At 43.9% G+C, this 12,233-nt stretch overlaps 1 long non-coding RNA gene across 1 annotated transcript in view; it reads right to left on the reverse strand.

Moving 5' to 3' along the window:
- Positions 1-11,628, reverse strand: part of LOC117876741 — a 28,595-nt gene extending 16,967 nt beyond the window's left edge. The window contains exons 1-3 of the long non-coding RNA XR_004645534.1: positions 11,447-11,628; positions 10,090-10,199; positions 9,586-9,696 (exon numbers count right to left, since the gene is read on the reverse strand). This is a non-coding gene — a long non-coding RNA (uncharacterized LOC117876741). The remainder of the gene's footprint in view (positions 1-9,585; positions 9,697-10,089; positions 10,200-11,446) is intronic.
- Positions 11,629-12,233: the final 605 nt, after the last annotated feature.

The following is a 12,233-nucleotide window of genomic DNA, read 5'->3' on the forward strand; positions in this document are numbered from 1 at the left end:
ATCTTCCAACTTCTGCAACAAATGAGGCAGGATTCTTGTCCAACAGTCTCCATCACTACACAGCCCCGATTCACCTCTAGAGCAGGTCCCACTATGGGAGCATGAGACTCACATGTTGCCAGTGGGTTTCACAGATATTTGCGGCCAGCAGAGGAATTTTGAGACTCAGGAATCTTGGGTACCATTCCAGGCTTTGGAAGGGAGTGTGCTGTAGTAGTCACAGACCTTGCTAATCCCTATCCCCCGCAAGCCTGTCCTTTTTTGCTCCCATCTTCTAGCATGTCCCTTCGCCACCCAGTTTGTTGCCATGAGGGCATTTGGACAAAGTAAATGAAGGAAGCCAGGAGTACACGTCCATGCCCTCTGAAACAAAGAGGCCATCAATCTGCGAGCATGTAAAGGACGGACAGCACAAGAGAGAGAACACATCTGGGGAAGACAGTTGATAGAAATATTGATGTTCCCCCCCACTGCTATTTTTAATGAAAATTCTGTCCAATTAAGCGGACCATGCACAGAGACATCGCTGGGAACTTTAGGCAGCTAATAAATTATTCAAGCCCTCTCTGGAAATATCATTTGTTTTGAGACTGATTTATGGGCAGCAGTAACAAGCCAAAAAACAATTACATTCAGATTCTTTAACAGGAACACTGCAGAAAACAGACCCAGACTTTATAACTAGAACAAAAAACAAAACATCTCAGGTCAAAACTGACTATATTTGCTTCCTCAGAGACCTCAACATAGGACCAGATCCTGAAAACACACGTGCCATAACTTTACTCACTTGAATAGTCCCCTGAAGTCAATAGGCCTGAGTCTCTTGCTGCCCTGCACTATGTACACCAGTGCAAAGTGGGTGTAAAACATCCTGACCCAGAATGCTCTAGGGAAACCATGAACATTAGTGTCCCCAAATGTTTGTTCCAGGAATGTCCAGACTGGTATGTACAAGTGTGTTAGGCAACTCGAGTTAACTGGCAATCAACTAGAGATAAAACTCTAGTGTAGACATACAACTCAATTGGTATCTTACTCCACAAGTAGCTCCACTGATGTCAGTGGAACTATTCCTAGTGCAAAGTACGAATCCACACAGGTAAAGATATCACAGTCTGGTCACTAATGACAAGAGTCTCAGCCTGAGATTTGAATGAGTTGTAAAAGTTATGTCAGCACAGTGATCCTCCTTCCAATGTGGAGGGAGACCAGAACCCAGAATTGGGAAGTTTCATTCACCTGATTTTCAGTTCCTCCATCATAGTTTCATGGGCCCTGACTTTGATTTGTGGCTGACGTGCACTCTGACCAGCTCAGGAGGGGAGGTGAAGGTGCCTACACCACCTTCAAGACCCTGGATTCTGGGTCAGCTGAGACCGGTTCCCAGTTTAATTGATGACCAGTGCTTTTCCTCCCCACCTCCTGGCTCCCAAGAAGCCATGTCAGTTATAAGACAGTCTGGTAGCTTTAGCTATTACTGGGTTGTTGTTGTTTTAAACTTTCTTTTTAAAATGTGTGCTGTTAGTGCTAGTGAAACCTACCAGCCTGGTGGCCCTAGAGAGTCAAGTCCTCCATCAAAACTAACATCAATAATGCTACTGAGTGAGATCTACCAATGAAAAACGCTACGTAGAAAAAAAGTACTTTACACCAATAGGTAACTGTTATCCCTTTTTACAGAAGGGACAACCAATTTGCCCAAAGTCACCCAGAGCCAGAAGAGAGCCCAGCACCTTCTTCCCCCATCAGCTCCATCACCAGCCCTCCCATTAACATTGCATGTCCTCATCTGGCCAATGGATGCTAATTGTGACATACCTGGCCAGGACAGGAGAGCTATTTTCAGATCTCCTGTTGTTCCCATCTAACAAGTTCCCATCCTCCACAGGTTCCCGTTGGAGGCATTCACAGTAATGGCTCCTGGCCTGTTAACTCATACCTGCATTGGTTTACAATGGGAGTGTTACCTACCTAGAATTGTAAGTAATAGGATATGGAAAAGGACTTATGGGTTATCTTCTTCCAAACCTAGCATGGAGCAGGACTGGTCTCTACATTCTAATCCCCCAAGTGTTTTATCTAATTTACCGTAAAAAAAAAAAAATCAGATTTTTTTAAATGTTCCTACTGCATTACTAACACTAATGATTTTTATTATTAGCACAGAAAGAACCTTCAAAATCCTCATTTATTTTTCACCATGTATGCAGCTTGTTTACTTCTTGCAATTCCTTCAGCTTGTACTGTGACACTACCATAGATGGGTCAGTTTCTCCCTATAGCTCACTCATTTGACCCCCAGGTACTCATGCCCTGGCATACTGCTGTTTTGTTTAGATTTCCAGCATTGCAGGGGATTGGAAAAATAAGACATTTTTTAAAAGAAGTTCTATTCAATCAGAGCTGCAAAAAATAATGAAAAAAATTCTATTCACCCTGGTTTAGTAAAACTATGAGGGCCTTTGATGGCAATCCTAGGATGCATCATGCGACGTATTTCCAGTAGAGATAGTTACCACCATTACAGAAGCTACTGGTGAAACTTCATCTGGAATACTGTGAGCATGCTTAAGAAAGATGAATTCAAAGTAGAACAGATGCAAAGAAGAGCTATTAGAATGATCACAGGAACGGAGAACCTTCCTTACAAGAGGAGACTTAAGTAGCTTGGCTTGTTTAGCAACCAAACCAAGGCTGAGGGGAAATATGACTGTTCTCTATAAATACATCAAAGGGATACACATCAGGGAAAGAGAGGAGTTATTTAAATTAGGGGCCAATAGTGGCACAAGAACAAATGGATATAAGCTGGCCATCAACAAGTTTTAGGCTTGAAATTAGATGAAGCTTTCTTACCATCAGAGGAGTGAAATTCTAAAACAGCCTTCCAAGGGGAGCAGCAGGGGGGAGGGAGGGAAGTAAAAAAAACAAACAAACAAAAACGAACTTGTTTTAATACTCAGCTCGATAAGTGTATGGCGGGGATGGTATGATGAGATTGCCTACAATGGCGTATGGCCCACCTGCAACTAGCAAATATCTCCAATGGCCGGAGATGGAACTCGAGAAAAGGAGAGCTCTATACTACAGAGTTACTGTACAGATAATTCTTTCCCAGGTGTCTGGCTGGTGGGTCTTGCCCACATGCTCAGGGTCTAACTGATCACTGTATTTAGGGTCATGAAGGAATTTCCCCCAGGTCAGATTGGAGAGACCCTGCAGGTTTTTCACCTTCCTCTGCAGAATGGGGCCTGGGTCACTTGCTGGTTTGAATTAGAGTAAATGCTGGATTCTCTAACCAAGTTTTTAAATCCTGATTTGAGGACTTCAGTAACTCAGCCAGATGTTATAGGCCTATTTCCAGAGTGGGTGGGTGAGGTTCTGTGGCCTGCAAGATGATCATGATGATCCTTTCTGGCCTTAAAGTCTATGAATCTAGGACTGCAAGTTAAACTGGTATAAACAGAGGGTGAATCAGACCCCATTCTACATTTTGGACCTAAATTATTTGATATTATCCCTCTAAACACCTCTAGAGATGGTGCCAAAAGAAGCCTGAGATCATCTTAATACCTAACTGCCCCATTGTTAAGCAATTATTTTTAACACGTAACCTAAATTTGACGTTTTCATTTCACAAATATTGAGTAAACCAAGCAACACAGTTCATTTGGGAGAGAAATTTAAGAGTTCCTTTGGGGAGGTAAATTGGGGCCAAAATTTTGCTTTGTAATGAGCATTTCAGCAATTAGAGACTGGCACAAGGGTAGATTTTACGCAAAGTATACCAGACCCCCCTCTCCCTTCAAAATAGTCCAAGGCCAAATTAAGGCCATCTGGACTGTGCTGGCAAGACTGGATTCTGAAGGACTCATTCCTGGAAATGACCCAGGACTGTCCCATCACTCAGGAATTCAGGCTCAAAGTCCAGAATTATTATTAGGTGTTAAAATTCAGCATTGGTTAAATGTGCCAGAATGACAGGCCTGGAGGCCTCCATGTATCTAAAGAACAGATACAAAATAGGCAGAAGTAGTGCAAGTCTCACCATCTGGCCCATATGTCTCAAAAGCGATTTGACAGAGCTCCATCTAGAAGTAAGAGAGCACACTTCCATCTCCATCCCATTCAGTCCTTAGTCCTGCTGCTGAGACACTCAGCAGCAAAAATGCCCATCAGAGTAGGCTGTTATGGTGGGTTTTGTGCTGTGTATGCCTGTCCACCAGGAACTGAATAGAGACAGCCAACTAATTTCACCAAACAACCATCAGAAGGGAACAATTTTGGTCATTTTCAGCCTGTGCTGGATTTAAATTAGTGACTTCAAGTTAGAAGGCTCCTTAGCCTATCACCAATGAGATATCCCACGATTCATTTACAGTCTTGGAAATAGAGGCTACCTGTGCTTGGGGGATCACTGCTCTAAGGCTGGTAGCACTGCTTCTCAAGAGCCATTCCAAAATGTTTGGAATATATGTACCAGGTATCATACTGAGGAACTTCAGGCACTAGAAGAAATGCATCTCCTTTTCTGAACACGTCGCTTACATGGTGTTGAAAAAAACCACCAGAATGCTAATGTAGGCTATGGCACAGCCATTCCATTGCTCTCTGGAAACTGCACACGACCACTAAGGACTATTAAGATACTCAACCAACTGCATAGAGTTCACATAAACTGTAGGAGACAGACTGCAAAAGTGAGCCCATCATTCCCAAAATTAAGGGAATTACAACCTCCCTAAGCTCACTTACTACTCTGACCATTTCAACCGTTTGAGACTGTCACAGTGCTAGGTTTCAATACATAATAACAATAACGAGTTCTTGTGTAGAATTTTTCATTAGAAGATCTCAAAGCACATTACACATGAGGTCACTAGGATTACCCGTATTTTGCAGATGAGGAAACTGAGACTCAGGGAAGGGAAGGGACTTGCCCAAGGTCACCCACCAACCAAGCCATGAATAGAAGCCAAGTCTCGGGAGCCCCAGATCAGGGCTCTATCCATGGGACCACACTGCTTCCCATAAGGTTCTTTAAACTACTGTCTACGGGTTAAATCTTGCAAAGTTCTGAGACCTTTCAATTCTCACCAAGGCCAATAGAAGTCCAGGGCACTCACAATGTCATGGGAGCCGCTCACAGGATCTGATCTGAGAGGCAAAAGCACCAAAGCTCCAAACTCAGCTCCTGAGCATTTTAGATTAGTTTGAAGTTTTAAAATACAAAACAAAATCTTCCTAGAGACAAACTGTTCCAGACCCTTACAGGGGGCAGCCTTGAAACTACGAGGGAAATCTAAATTGAACTCTCGCTTTCAGAAGTCCTGCTGCCCACAGGCTATATCTCCCAGTATGCTGGGGTCATTAATCTCCCCATATCTAGAACTAACGCAGACTTCATCTCGGATTCAGCTTTCCCTCGGTAAGCCTTTCATACCAACAGACTAATTCGTCTGATTATTCAAGTTTACTCCAACAGGTGGAGGAAGGAAGAGAGACAAAGATTATTTTGTTCCTACTCTTCTCAACACTTGGCACTCAGATTACTGGTGACAGAGACCACAGAAACAGACAGATTGTTGTCAACTCACAATTTTATTGTAAGCCTTGTGACATTTGTTGTTGTTCTTAAAGCTCCTGGAGTCATGTGTACACGAGAATCTTACCTTTCATTTTAAACAACAACAAATGTCTAGTCTTTATAGCTGCAGAGGAAAGCTTGAAAACAGGAACCCTACATGCTCAAAATGCAGAAGGCAAATAAAGAGTACCCCCAGGTTATTATTTATCAAAATCTCATGATGGCAGCGAGGAACGACTCATGATTTTTAAATGTGTGCGTTAGGCAATAAACTCTTTGGGGCAGGGATCGTTTTTTCGTTCTGTGTTTGCACAGCACCTAGCTCAATGGAGTCCTCGTCCAGGACTAGGGCTCCTGGGTGCTCCAAAACAAATACTGAGATATACCTATCTAGAGATAGTCAGATAGATAATCAAACCCAGCTGTTATTTCTTCATTATGCCTCAAGAGAAAAAACACTGAGCACAAAACTTTTCATATCACTGACAAACGCAAACATTAACTACAACTGTATAAAATCTTTACAAGGAAAAAGAACCAAGTGTTGCCACGTGTCCTGCACGGAGCTGCACAGGAATCTACGTGGCTTGGTAAAGTGCAGAGGGGGGCTTGGCAAGGTGTGGTCATGCAACAATAGTTGAAAGAGGAGGGTAGGGAGAATTGCAGAGTTTATGCCCATTTCTTCTGGAACAGTGGGCGGGGGAGGAAATGCAGGCAGCTGTGAGAGCCATTGACTTCCACATGTTTATAAAGGGTGTAAATCACCACAACCACAAAGCTGTTTTTTAAGAAATGTGGCTAACAATAAACAAATAGATAAATGGGTCTGACCTAAAGGGGAAGCAGTGTGGAAGCTGCTGGAGTGTCCTGCTTCCTCCTCAGCCCTTTTCTAGGGCATGGCTTGGAAGATACCTCCTAGCTGGTTCAAACTCACGGTTTTACCTCACATTTTCATGGAAGCGCTTCTAGTACATTCTTCTGCTCTGCCCTTTCCTTCATTCTTCACCTTCCTCTGTTGCATTCCTAGCCTTCTCCCCCTCACTCCTATTCTTCACTCTTCATTCTGTTTCCCTTTTCATTTCCTTCTCTAGTTCTCTGTACCTTTCTCACCCCTCCCCACATGGCCTTGCTGCTTCTCTTGTCCTTCACCCTCCCTATCAGTACCCTCTCTAGACAATCTGACAGATTCTTGATCCTAAGTGTGGCAACATAAGTGTGTATCTGTACTGTACGCACAATCCTATAGGCATAAGCATGTGCCTTTATAGGCCACACTGTTTTAAAGGCCCAGGCTTGCAGACTTGGTACATAAGCAACACTTGGCTGTTATTCCTAGAAGAAGGAGAATTCGGTATTAAGAAATACAACTATATTCCATTTGCTGTCTAAAGCTCACCCCTCCCATGTCCAACTCCCTCACTCCCTTCCCTGGCTCTGCCACCCTGGGAGTGCGTGACAGGAGCTGGGAGGAAAGGGAAATGAAAGCAGTAAACAGTGATCAGATCCAGAATTTACTGCCCTGGCCTTCGTGACTGCAGTCCCCAGCTCCTCAACGGCCAATTTTTTCACACGCAAAATTCAGCTGGAGTTGCCCCTGGGTCAGGTTCCCTTTTCGCAGCCAACTCTGCATGTAATGTTTGGAGAGGGGGAGGAGAGCTCCCAAAATGACTATGCAGTCTCCAAACACAGATGCAGGAGGCCACACTCCAAAACACACTCTCACTCTCTGTCTCTCTCCCTCACTCACACCGGCCAAGCTGGGAATAATTATGAATGACAATGCTCTGCAGACTGGAATGGATTGAATTACACACAGGCAGACAGATGGTGCGCAAGCTGAAATCCTGCTGTAAAACTGGGAAGCTGACGCACATTGTAAAGCCTTAATGATGTTCCAGCCCCAACACAGAAATATGGAGGGACCAGACAAACCCCAAAAAAATCACAAGAGTTGGTACTGACTGGCACCCTTGATGGAGGTCGCTGTGAGAGGTGATGGAAAAAATTATCCTTTGGCTAAACTACCTATTTAACCCTAGAGTAAGTCCCTCAAGATCAGGGTTGAGGCAAGGCATTACTACACACAGGGCAGAGGTAAGATAGCTTGGGTGTATTGTTCAAAGAGTGATATGCATTGAAACCACTGATGTGTTGCAACCTTAAAGTTTTTTGTTTGGGAATAGCCTTTGGTTTTACAATAGCCATAACATAGGACTGGGGAGAAAGGGAAACTTGGCAGGGGAATTCCCTCTTCATCCCTGAGGTCTGCAGATGGGGAGTGTCACTAATTAAGATCCTTTGGAAAGGAGCCTGTCCCCTGTGGCCCTTAGGAGTTGCACAGTAGTAGGGCTCTCTCTGTGTGTGTAAGTGCATCAGCCCTATGGGGGAGCTTTAGGAGGTCTGTTGCAGCTCCTTGAACCTTACAATTTGTAGGAGGTTTGTTGTTCAGGTGCCACAAAGGACGCAGTAAGCTGCCAGATCTGATGGGCTGAGCATTTCCTGGGCCTTGGGGAGCTCTTAGCTGGGGCAGAGACAGCATACTCAGCCCCTGTGCCACTCCCCAACAACTCAGCCCAATAGCACGTTAGGGTGAACAGGTATGTCAGGCAGGGAGGAGCAGTGGGCTGCCGTGCACTGCATTCCAGCTATGCTTCAGTGTATGCTATGTCTACACTGCTTAGTAAACTCGGGTCTGTGAGACCTTGCCTGCTGACTTGGTGTTTCCAAGCCCATGGTTGAGCGTGGGCTTGGAAACCCAGCCAGGGCCTCCCAACCATCCTGACGGGTCCATACTGCACTACGCAGAACCTCACAAGGCATACTATATATAAAGATTACTACAATAGTGTGTAGAGTGTGGACACAGGGTGTAGTGGAGGCCTGGCCAGCCATGAGTAATTTACATTTGCAGGGAGGCCCCAACTTTTGGAAGATAGAATTAGGGATGTAATTGAACCATCAGGTTGAAAACAGAATATTTGTGTTAAATAAGGTAAGTAAATATGTCAGTAGGTTAAAAAGACATAAGAACAGCCATACTGGGTCAGACCAATGGTACGTCTAGCCCAGTATCCTGTCTTCCGACAGTGGCCAATGCCAGGTGCCCCAGGGGGAATGAATAGAACAGGTAATCACCAAGTGATCCATCCCCCATTCCCAGCTTCTGGCAAACAGAGGCTAGGGACACCATCCCTGTCCATCCTGACTAATAGCCATTGATGGATCTATCCCCCGTGAACTTATCTAGTTCTTTTTTTGAATCCTGTTATTGTCTTGGCCTTCACAACATCCTCTGGCAAGAAGTTCCAAAGGTTGACTGTGTGTTGTGTGAAAAAAAAAATACTTCCTTTTGTTTGTTTTAAATCTCCTGCCCATTCATTTCATTTGGTGACCCCTTGTTCTTGTGTTAAGAGAAGACGTAAATAACACTTCCTTATTTACTCTCTCCACACCAGTCATGATTTTATATCCCCTATCATATCCCCCCTTAGTCATCTGACAGAATTTCTGAGCAAACTAAGATAAGAAGGAGAACACCCATATTTACTATGAACTATCTAACAAGGGACAAAATAAGTTAGGTATCAGAGGGGTAGCCGTGTTAGTCTGAATCTGTAAAAAGCAACAGAGGGTCCTGTGGCACCTTTAAGACTAACAGAAGTATTGGGAGCATAAGCTTTCGTGGGTAAGAACCTCACTTCTTCAGATGCAAGTTAAAATAAGTTAGGATTGTAGAGATGAAGTAAAGAGGAAGTCAAAACAGACAATGCGTGGACAGTGCAAGCTGCACAGGGATTGGTTTCTGCAAAGTAACCAAGCCAGTCCAAAAAGTGTGATGCAATATATAGTAAATGCAATGAGATGTGTAATGTATATAAAGGGAGAGGGTTTCTGTGTAACTTTGGAGCTATGATGTACCCTGCATCCACCCCCTACCTCCTGCATTTGAGTCTGATCAACTCAGCGTAGCACTGCTGTATGCCGCATAAAAATACCTGAGTGACGAAATCTGGAGCCGAACTGAGTTCTTGGGAAGACTAGTAGAAGGAGGTCTCGGAGGGAATCCAAACATAAGTGGTGCCATGACTCAACCCGGATCCATTAATCTGGAGAAGGTAACATAGTTTATTATATGTGTAGCTTGGTTGTCAAGTTTTGCAACCCAGCAGCTCAGCAATGGCATTAGAACAGTTTTAATTGGAATAGGTTTCCAGGACACTGGAGGAGTGGGTTAAATCCAAAGAATGCCCCTATGGACTCCCCAGAGATGTATTACGAGGGAACTGGGACCGATTGGATAAAGAACTCCAACAGATCACGCTGGATAAGAAATGCAAAAAGGACAAGCAAAAGACTATATCGTTACAAGGGTTAAAGTTGGGAATTGGAGCCTTGAATCAGCAAGTAAGTGACTTAAAGATCAAGGTCCATAAATTAGAAAAGGAAAAGAAAGGGCTGGAGGAGCAAAAAGGAGATTAAGGTACCTGCAATACAATCACCTCCTTTGGTGGAATCTGGCCCCAAGGGCGAGAGATTCTCGGGGAAGGCTCAGGCAGATCAGGAACACAGAAGACCAGGAGTGCCATTTAGGTATCTTAAGAAAGAGAAACTGAAGGAAGAAGTGAAGAGATTAAAAGCACTCCAAGGGGGCCAGCCCAGTGAGCAGCCTCAGTTGGTAAACTCCCAATAAAGCTTCAAGACCCCCGCACCACAGCTGTCTTTTGTAGCGCCCCTTTCACAGGACAGCTGGAGATGCCCCATGGTAAAAACCACTATAGTGGGGGGGAGGAGGTGGTAAAGGAAATGTTACTCAACAGCAGGGCAGCAATAACTATGACGGAATGTGTCAGAAAAGACAAAGCAAAGGAGAATTCAGGAAGTTTCTGGAGTAACTCACCTGATTCGTATTGGAGAGGGGGGAGAAACGAAACACTGGTAATAAGATCATGGAAACAAGAATGTGTCAACCGATGAAGCAGAAGTACAGAAGACCAAGGTGTGATTCACTGCCAAAGGAGACCTAGCTGAGCATCAAGTGGGATCTAAAGTCATGATCCAAGACCAAGCTCCCTACCACCCTTTTCCAAAGGCAAAGTGGTATGGGCTGTGCTTAGTGTTGGATTGACTTAGCCCCTCTGTATGCTTGGCAGACCTGGGAAGTAAAGGGCAGAGCTGGGTTCAAAAAAAGCCACTCAAAGCTCACAAAAAGTAAAGAAGCGAGAAATGGTTTCTTCCCTTTTTGTCTTAAAGATTTGCAGTCAAGAACTGGTGGAGGCTTACAACATTGTGTGTCCTGATGTGAAGGGTGTGGAGTTGGTCCCAAAGTTTAGAAATTCTCCAATCAGTGATTCTCCAGTCCCAAGACCACCGCAGAAGTACAAAAGACTCCAATTGCATCATAAGAATGGATGGAAAAATGATCTACAAACCACCATCTAGAACTAAACGAAACCAATCTACTTTTCTGAAAAATGTGTCTTGTTTGTACACTGGAGTAGTATTGGCAGCTGTTGGAGAACTACAACGGGTGCGTTTGGATGGTATCTGCAGACCAAAATGGACAACTGGGGCAGGGATTGTATAGTTTGAGAGTTTATGGGTCTATAATACATTCCAGAAAGACACCTTTAAAAAGTGCTGAATGTTATGGCATAGAAAAAATGGAGACTGGTTTCTAAGGCAAAACAACTGTACTTTAGTGGGCCCAGAATGATTGGTGGACGTGTATATAAAGCTGTTTTGGTGGCGAATAATAAATAACATACAACAGCCTGCCCCAGCCTGAATTAAGCATCTCTATCATAGAATCTTTTTTAAAAGACATGCGTAGCATTGCTGTATGCCGAATAAAGATACCTGAGTGACGAAGGTTGGAGTCGAACTGAGTTCTTGGAAGCTGAGTAGAAAGAGGTCTCGGAGGGTATCCCAACACAGGGTGCATTCTGCCACACACTCCTACTGCAGTTTTTGATGGTTTGGTTTATGTTTTAATTCATAGTTACTTCAGTCCTGAAAAAGCATTATTGCATGTAGATAAAAATCTGGGGTCAAGTGTTCAACAGTGCTTCACAAACGTGCCTGCTGGCTCAGTTACTACACACCTGAAGACAATGGGTGTGCACAATTGTGGGGTTTTGCACAAGGAGACAGGTGAGCTCACATTTTTCAGGAGGTTCACTGACAATCTGACTTGATTACAGTTCATTTATCCAACACTCTGTTCAGCAGCAGCCATCTAACAGTAGTTAAAACTACTTTATGTCATGCTTGATAAAGTGTTAACACGTTACATCAATTACTGACCAGTGGGACAAGCAGTGTAACTATGCTGTACCAGATTCTTACATCTGCTCTTACTAGTATAACTATCGTATTGGTTGAATCCTCACTCAATTAAGCAAATTTTACTCCACTGCAACACCACTGATTTCGAGGATTTACATCAACATAAAACTGGTGTACTGCAATGAAGCATTAGGCTCAGCATGTCATATTTACCACATTTTTTATTATTTATGTTGCACCCAAAAGTATACTAGGTGCTTTTACAAATATGTAGTGTGGCAGAGCTCTGACCTTGCCCCTGTGGATCCTGAGCTTCTAGGCGGTATATGCTAGCCTCAGTGGCTCACTGTGACCCTGC

The sequence above is a fragment of the Trachemys scripta genome, chromosome 4 (genome assembly GCF_013100865.1).
Source record: "Trachemys scripta elegans isolate TJP31775 chromosome 4, CAS_Tse_1.0, whole genome shotgun sequence".
NCBI lineage: Eukaryota > Metazoa > Chordata > Testudines > Emydidae > Trachemys > Trachemys scripta.